The following is a 9367-nucleotide window of genomic DNA, read 5'->3' on the forward strand; positions in this document are numbered from 1 at the left end:
GACATGGGAAGCTCTCACAGAGAAAGCGGATTTACTAAAGGTGCTTTTCCTGAAGGGAACTATACAGTCACCTCTCATGGCAGACCTTGTTGATCTGCTGCCATATGTTTGGGTTTTCTGTTTAACAAAAATACTGAGTGGAGGGGGAGCCAGGCCATTTAGGATCTTGAATACAAGACATGCGTCGGTGTATTGCACAAGATTTTCCCAACTCAGGAGCTCATGCTTTCTGAGGATGTAACAGTGATGATGGCTATTGGGCTTCCTATCAAGCACTTTGAGAGCCTATTTGTAGACAGACTGAATAGGTTTTAATGTTGTACAGCAAGCTTGGGCCCAACTAGTCAAGCAGTATGTTAAGTGGGGGAGTATCATAGATTTGAAGTTCAGTTTTGCTACCTCTGTAGTCAAACAATTTCGTATAAATCGGAAATTAGCTAGGTTGAATTTGGTTATCTGAATTACCTTTTTCACATGCTTTTTAAAAGAGAGGTTGGAATCAAGTATGATGCCAAGGTACTTAAAATCAGATACCACCTGGAGCTTCTCCACTGACACATAGACATCTGGYTCAGTAGCATCTGTTGCCCTCTTTGTGAAGAACATGCAAACAGTTTTTTTCACATTGAGATGCAAACACGAGTCACTGAGCCACTTTGTAACCTGGACCATTACAGTAGTGGGTTCTTGTGCAGCTTGTTGTTTGCTCTTAGCATGCACATATATCACTGTATCATCTGCATACATTTGAACTTCAGACCCAGTACAGACAGAAGGCTGAACAGGAGGGGCCCCAGTATTGACCCTTGGGGCACGCCCACATCATAGCTAAGAGTGGGCGACAGCTCATTGCTCACTCTGACACACTGAGTTCTGCCTTCAAGGTATGATTTCATCCATCTCAAGGCATCGGGGGAAAAGTTGAACTTGGACAATTTTGTGATGAGGAAATTGAGAGTAAGCGTGCTGGATGTGTTATTGCCTACCCTCACCACCTGGGGGCGTCCCTTCAGGAAGTCCCAGGGTCCTTAGCTTAGTGATGAGATTGGAGGGCACTATGGTGTTGAACGCTGAGCTGTAGTCAATGAACAGCATTCTCATGTAGGTGTTCCTTTTGTTCAAGTGGGAAAGGTGTGGCTCAGTTGGTAGAGCATGGCGCTTGCAACGCCAGGGTTGTGGGTTCATTCCCCACGGGGGGACCAGGATGAATATGTATGAACTTTCCAATTTGTAAGTCGCTCTGGATAAGAGCGTCTGCTAAATGACTTAAATGTAAATGTAAATGTAAAAAGGGCAGTGTGGAGTGTAATATAAATTGTGTTATCTGTGGATCTGTTGGGGTGGTATGCAAATTGGAGTAGGTCCAGGGTGTCTGGGATGATGGTGTTGATGTGAGCCAAGCCTTTCGAAGCATTTCATGGCTACAGATGTGAGTGCTATGGGGCAATAGTAATTTATACAGGTTACCTTAGCGTTCTTGGACACAGGGACTATGGTGGTCTGCTTGAAACATGTAGGTATTACAGACTTAATCAGGGAGAGGTTGAAAATGTCAGTGAAAACACTTGCCAGCTGTTCAACGCATGCTCTGAGTACGCATCCTGGTAATCTGTCTGGCCCTGCGGCCTTGTGAATTTGAACCTGTTTAAAGGTCTTACYGACACTGGCTACAGAGAGTGTGATCACACAGTCGTCTGGAACAGCTGGCGCTGTCATGCATGATTCAGYGTTGCTTGTCTCGAAGCGAGCATAAAAGGCATTTTGCTCGTCTGGTAGGCTCACGTCACTGGGCAGTTCGTGGCTGGGTTTCCCTTAGTAATCCGTGATAGTTTGCAAGCCCTGCCACATCCGACGAGCATCAAATCCAATGTAGTAGGTTTCGATCTTAGTCCTGTATTGATGCGTTGCCTGTTTGAWGGTTCGTCGGAGGGCATAGCGGGATTTCTTATAAGAGTCCGGGTTAGAGTCCCTCTCTTTGAAAGCATCAGCTCTAGCAGGTCAGTGTGGATGTTGCCCGTAAATCCATGGTTTCTGGTTGGGATATGCATGCACGGTCACTGTGGGGATGATGTCGTCGATGCACTTATTAATGAATCCGGAGACTGATGTGGTATACTCCTCAATGTGGATGAGTCCGAGAATGGATGAGTCCCAGAACATATTCGGATGAGTCCCAGAACATATTCCAGTCTGTGCTAGTGAAACAGTCCTGTAGCTTAGCATCTGCTTCATCAGACCACTTCCGTATTGAGCGCGTCACTGGTATTTCTTGTTTGAGTTTTTGCTTGTAAGCAGGAATTAGGAGGATAGAGTTATGGTCAAATTTGCCAAATGGTGTCACGTGTGCTCCCTCTACGGCCTCTTCTACGGCCTCTAGGTCACCAGGCTGCTCGTTATGGCGCACATCGTTACGTTCACCTGCGCGTCATCAGACTCACCTGGACTCCATCACCTCCTTCATTAYCTGCCCTATATATGTCACTCCCTTTGGTTCCTTCCCCAGGCGTCATTGTTCCTGTTTCAGTTTCATGTCTGTGTGCTGTTAGTGTTTCTTGTTTTGTATTATGTTCCATTTATTTTATTAAAACACTCACTCCCTGAACTTGCTTCCCGACTCTCAGTGCACATCGTTGCAAATGGAGGGCAAGGGAGAGCTTTGAATGCTTCTCTGTGTGTGGAGTAAAGATGATCTAGAGTTTTTTCGCCTCTACTTGCACACGTGACATGCTGGTGGAAATTAGTTAAGACGGATTTCAGTTTTCCTGCATTAAAATCCCTTGCCACTAAGAGTGCCGTCTCTGGATGAGCATTTTCTTGTTTGCTTAGGGCCCTAAACAGCTCTTTGAGTGCGGTCTTAGTGACATCATTGGTTTGTGGTGGTAAATAAACAGCTATGGAAAATATATATGATCAATATCTTGGTAAATAGTATGATCTACAGCTTATTATGAGGTATTCTAACTCAGTCGAGCAGAACCTCGAGACTCCCTTAAAATTAGAGATTGCTATTCTGTCCTGCCAATGCATAGAAAAACTAGAATATKATCCGTCCTTTTTCAGACAGGTTTCCAAGATACATAGGATATTACAATGAGCCAACGTGGAATAGACGTTGAATTGATGTCTGTGCCCAGTGGGATGTCATTTCCTTTAAAATAGACATATCATCACTATCAGGATAAGGTAATACCCAGATGCAGACCGCGTCGAAGTAACAATGTTTATTACAGCAACAGGGGCAAAGGTACAGGACGGCAGGCAGGCTCAGGTTAGGCAGAGGTCGGTAATACAGAGACGGGGCAAAGGTACAGGACGGCAGTCAGGGTCAGAGGCAGGCAGAGTGGTCAGGCGGGCGGGCTCAGGGTCAGGACAGGCAAGGGTCAAAACCAGGAGGATGAGAAAAGAGACACTGGGGAAAAGCAGGAGCGGATTCAAAAAATGCTGGTTGACTTGACAAACAAGACAAACTGGCAACAGACAAACAGAGAACACTGGTATAAATACACAGGGGATAATGGGGAAGATGGGCGACACCTGTATGGGAGTGCAGACATTCACAAAGACAGGTGAAACAGATCAGGGTGTGACAATCACAAAAGCCAGACTTGCTTGTATGAGCAACAACAATTCTTATTGTATTGTAGATATAATAAACATTGTTTGATCTGGCTGGCTGAAGTCTTTACCCCCCCTTATACCAAGTTAGCTATTCTAAAAGTGTCTACTATTATTCATAAATTCTGTTTCCATTTTTAGTTGTTTTCCCCAGGAATAAATGGAGTAGCAGTTTGACAAGGGTACAGCTTGTCTTAGAACAACATGTACTGTAGCTTAAAGTAATCATGATTTAGGGCCAGGCTACATGGACATATCTCAAGTTACTCCAACTTAAGTGCAATGCCTGCTCCAGCTTGTAGGCTATGTCCTCTTCTTTTGTAGTGTATGTTTCCTTGACTCCGTTATCAGTGTGGCAGGAAGTCTTCAGTCTTCTGCAGGGATCCTCTGCTGTTAGTCTGGGAGTATAGTCCTCAGCTCTTGGCAAAGGTCTTGTTTTCCTGACGATTAAGGAACATTGGAAATCTTGAAGGAATGCTTAGTGTTTACATAATTTCTYTCTGAAGAAATGTTTCCTTTTCATACAGATATTTTACCAGTATAGATTCTGATTTRTCAAATAGCCAATTCTTTAGGTTCTATTTCCACTGTATTTGTATGTAAGTTTGAAAACATTGTATATAAACAATGCAACGAGGTCAGGTCGTGTTGGTCCATTCCTTATCGTTGATGGTAAGGTGTTTGTGGAGTAGAGCTGTCGATAGGCTAAATGAGCTTATTCACTTGTCATAAAAGTCACCTATCACAAAGTCACCTAAAGTGATTTGGATAATCAGTCATACAGTGTATACTTTAACTGTATATTTTACTATTATGTAATAACAACATAGTCACAAAATATTTCTAACCGCTCTGAAATAGAAAACACCATGCTGGCCTCTTTCAAAGCTGTAAAACACGAGTAGAATCCATGTGTTATTATTGGGAGTGTCACGATCGTCTTCTTGAGAGAGATTGGACCAAGGCGCAGCGTGTGCAAAATACATCTTATTTTATTGAGAAGATAGAGAAAACACAAAACGAACACTATATACAAACTAACAAAACAACAAACGACCGTGAAGCTAAATAACGTAAGTGCACAGACAAGCAACAAACGTTCAACATAGACAACTACCCACAAAAGCCTACTGCCTATGGCAGCCTTAAATATGGCTYCCAATCAGAGACAATGAATGACAGCTGTCTCTGATTGAGACCCAATCTAGGCAGCCATAGACATAACTAGACAACCTCACTCTTCTCTACCCCATACACATACAACACCCCTAGACTAGACAAAACACACAAAGACAACCCACCCCAACTCACGCCCTGACCAACTAAATAAATAACAGAAAAAGGAACAATAGGTCAGGAACGTGACAGGGAGAGTCTTATTTGTCCCTCTCCAAAGGGACATCAGACATACTGTATCTGCAAAATGTATCATACTTACAGTTTGGAAAGCAGTTTTCTTTTTCCACAAGATGGAATGCCCTCGCATGAAAAAGTAATGCCTAACATTCACATGCAAGGCATTGGAGTAATAACCTGAAGTTATGTGCTATAGTAACTGCAAGAATTACAATAGAGATGAATATCTTCAGCTGGTGAAGTCAAGACAGAACTCTTGCAGCATGGAACTGTTTCTTGTTTTGATTTTGAACATGAGATTGATACCTATCAATACTGTAGAAATGCCATAAATCACAACTGTCAGTTCAACTAACAGTCTTAGTAGATTACAGTACGAAGTACATGGTAACACTTTACTTGAAGGGGGTATAAATAAGACATTCAAAAGAGTTTTCAAAATAAAAGTGAATTTTCATTACGGTACTAAAAGTCTCGAAGTAACACTGAAATAGATCTTTATTTATCCATTGTACAACAGAAGTTTGTACAATGAAATTTGTACAATGGATCAGAACACATATTTTTGGCTTATTTTAGCATAGAACCCGCTGTAGGCCTAATGTAATGTAGGCCTAACATTACATTATTTTAGCAGAGAACCCGCTGTAGGCTTAACATTACATTATTGTAGCAGAGAACACACTGTAGGCCTAACATTACATTATTTTAGCAGAGAACCCGCTGTAGGCTTAACATTACATTATTTTAGCAGAGAACCCGCTGTAGGCTTAACATATTATTGTAGCAGAAAACTGTAGGCCTAACATGACATTATTGTAGCAGAAAACTGTAGGCCTAACATGACATTATTGTAGCAGAAAACACGCTGCAGGCCTAACATTACATTATTATAGCAGAGAACATGCTGTAGGCCTAACATTACATTATTGTAGCAGAGAACATGCTGTAGGCCTAACATTACATTATTGTAGGCAGAGAACATGCCTGTAGGCCTAACATTACATTATTGTAAGCAGAGAACAATGCTGTAGGCTAACATTACATTATTGTAGCAGAGAACATGCTGTAGGCCTAACATTACATTATTGTAGCAGAGAACATGCTGTAGGCTATAACATTACATTATTGTAGCAGAGAACATGCTGTAGGCTAACATTACATTATTGTAGCAGAGAACATGCTGTAGGCCTAACATTACATTATTGTAGCAAGAGAATGCTGTAGGCCTAACATTACATTATTGTAGCAGAGAACATGCTGTAGGCCTAACATTACATTATTGTAGCAGAAGACAGCTGCTGTAGGCTAGACATTACATTATTGTAGCAGAGAACATGCTGTAGGCCTAACATTACATTATTGTAGCAGAGAACATGCTGTAGGCCTAACATTACATTTATTATTGGTGCTCCAGGCCAGAACTCGCTTTAGGCCAGGTACTCGGTTTACTTCAGATTAGCTTTCTCACGGATACTGTCACAGAAAAGTTCTTAATTCGATAACAGAACATTGATCTTAAGGGCTGTCCTGCACCATTGAAAAATGACAAGAGAGGATACAAAATACTCAATGCAAACAGTTACTAACCGCTTACCCTGTGCTGCTCCCAGCCTATAACATGAAGTGTGTCACAGGGTTGGGTACTGTGGCTGTAAACATATACATTTCCACTGTACAATAGATAAATAAAGATATATTTCAAGGGACTTTTATTTTGAAAACTTCTCACAAATGATGTTGAATAAATGTGTTATAAGGTTTGTTATTAATGATACTGCAACACTGTTATATAAAGGTATAAAGTTGTTATATAACTGGTTTCATAAAGGTGTTATGCATGCTTTATATATACCCCCTTAAAAGTAAAGTGTTATCACTTACTTTTACTTAGGCTATCTTTTATTCCTTGAGGATCTTCACCGCACCGCATGTTTTTATGTCCAGTTTCTCGAGTTCCCTCCATGAATACTTCTGATCTTCCAACTCATGTTGTTACTGATATTCTCCTTAGTTCTTTGGTCAGGTTCAGACACTCCTAAATCAAGTCAATCACATCATAATAATACATTTTGCAGAGCTGATTTGATTGGTCGAAAGACCGATTAGTGAAAAAACGTGTAGACGCAGCCATCGACAGGAGATAAGAGCACTAACAGTGACAGAACACTAAGTACTAGCTATGGATAGTTCATTACTATCATTCCCCATCCTGATATCTCTGCACTGGCTCCCCGTCTCATTCCGGATTGAATTCAAAACCCTCCTGCTGACTTTCCAGTGTATTCATGACAATGCCCTTCCTTATCTCAAAGAACTGAGCTCCCTCCAAAACCCCACCCGCACCCTCAGGTCAATCGATATCCCTCCTCCATGACCCCAGAACCAAGATCCGCTCCTTGGGGGATCAGGCTTTCAGCCTCTGGAATGCCCTCCCGGCCTAAAAACGTTTCTCTTTAGGAAGGCTTTCTATTGATAGCTGTGCTCCTTGTTGTTCTTGTTCCTTGTAGTTTCAGCTGTGTTCTTTGTGTCAGTTGCCCTGTCTAGTTGTGTCAATATTTGTTCTTCTATTTGGTAAAACATTTGTATTTTATGCACTTTGAGTTTATTCTGTAAAATTAAAATGAAATTATTATTATAAACACAAAGACAACACTCTACGTTATAATTTTATTTTAAAACCCAGCTAACACAGAACATATCCATCACTTTCCTTAACTTCTCTGGGATATGTGGGACGGTAGCGTCCCACTTCTCCAAAAGCCAGAAAAAATGTAGCGCGCCAAATTCAAATATATTACTATAAAAATTAATCTTTCATGAAATCACACATGAAAGACACCAAATTAAAGCTACACATGTTGTGAATCCAGCCAACATGTCTGATTTCAAAAATAATTTACGGCGAAAGCACACCAAACGATTATGTTAGCTCAGTACATAGCCACAGAAAAACACAGCCATTTTCCCAGCCAAAGATAGTTTTCACAAAAAGCAGAAATAGAGATAAAATGAATCACTAACCTTTGATGATCTTCATCAGATGACACTCATGGGACATCATGTTACACAATACATTTATGTTTTGTTCGATAATGTGCATATTTATATCCACAAATCTCGGTTTACATTGGCGCCATGTTCAGAAATGCCTCCAAAATATCCAGAGAAATTGCAGAGAGCCACGTCAAATAACAGAAATACTCATCAGGAACTTTGATGAAAGATACATGTTTTACATAGAATTAAAGATACACTTGTTCTTAATGCAACCGCTGTGTCAGATTTCAAAAAGAACTTTACGGAAAAGCACACATGCAATAATCTGAGACGGCGCTCAGATATAACAACATTTCTCCGCCATGTTGGAGTCAACAGAAATACGAAATTACATCATAAATATTCCTTACCTTTGATGATCTTCATCAGAATGCACTCGCAGGAATCCTAGTTCCAAATAAATCGTTGTTTTGTTCGATAATGTCCATTATTATGTCTAAGTAGCTACTTTTGCTAGCATGTTTAGTGCACATGTCCAAATGCTCCGGCAGATGCAGGCAAACTCGGACGAAAATTTCAAAAAGTTATATAACAGGTCGAATAACTGGTCAAACTAAGTAGAGAATCAATCTTCAGGATGTTGTTATCATAACTATCCAATAACGTTCAAACCGGAGAATCCTTTGTGTCTCTAGAAGTTATGGAAAGCAAGACGATATCGTTTGGAACACGCGTGACCAGGAACTGGCATTCTGCCACCCAATGACTTGAAACACCTCCCATCCGGCTCAACATCACAGTAGAGGCTTCAGTCCACGTTCTACAGACTGTTGACATCTAGTGAAAGGCGTAGGAAGTGCAAACAGATCCATATCTTACAGGGAATTGAATAGGCGAGAGTTGAACATCGACCAGCCTCAGAATTCTCATTCCTGTTTTGAATTTTGTCTCAGGTTTTTGCCTGCCATATAGTTCTGTTATACTCACAGACATCATTCAAACAGTTTTAGAAACTTCAGAGTGTTTTATATCCAATAGTAATAATAATATGCATATATAGGTTCTGGGACAGAGTAGGAGGCAGTTCATCGGCACGCAATTCATCCAAAAGGAAAATGCTACCCCCTATCACAATGAAGTTAAAGATTCTCCTTTGATTATTGGACAAATGACTTTCCACTAAGTTTCTGGAAACCCAAATTAGTTTGCTGGGAATACAGATCATGATCATAAATATAATGAAATCTGGATGGTGAAGTTACAACGCACGTGCACAGATAAGGCTCTACCTGTGCAGAGCACATGCTCCTTTAACCTTCCATGCTCTATACTTGATATATTTACTTTGTAAACTGTTTTTTAATTGTTGTTCTGAACCAGTGCCCATCAAGTTCAT

General features: G+C 40.9%; 1 protein-coding gene across 1 annotated transcript in view; it reads left to right on the plus strand.

The window, feature by feature from the left end:
* The window catches only part of LOC111966546 (matrix metalloproteinase-23), a 39060-nt gene that overhangs the window by 6997 nt on the left and 22696 nt on the right, over positions 1-9367 (plus strand).

The sequence above is a fragment of the Salvelinus sp. IW2-2015 genome, linkage group LG7 (assembly GCF_002910315.2).
Source record: "Salvelinus sp. IW2-2015 linkage group LG7, ASM291031v2, whole genome shotgun sequence".
In the NCBI taxonomy this organism is placed as follows: Eukaryota; Metazoa; Chordata; class Actinopteri; order Salmoniformes; family Salmonidae; genus Salvelinus; species Salvelinus sp. IW2-2015.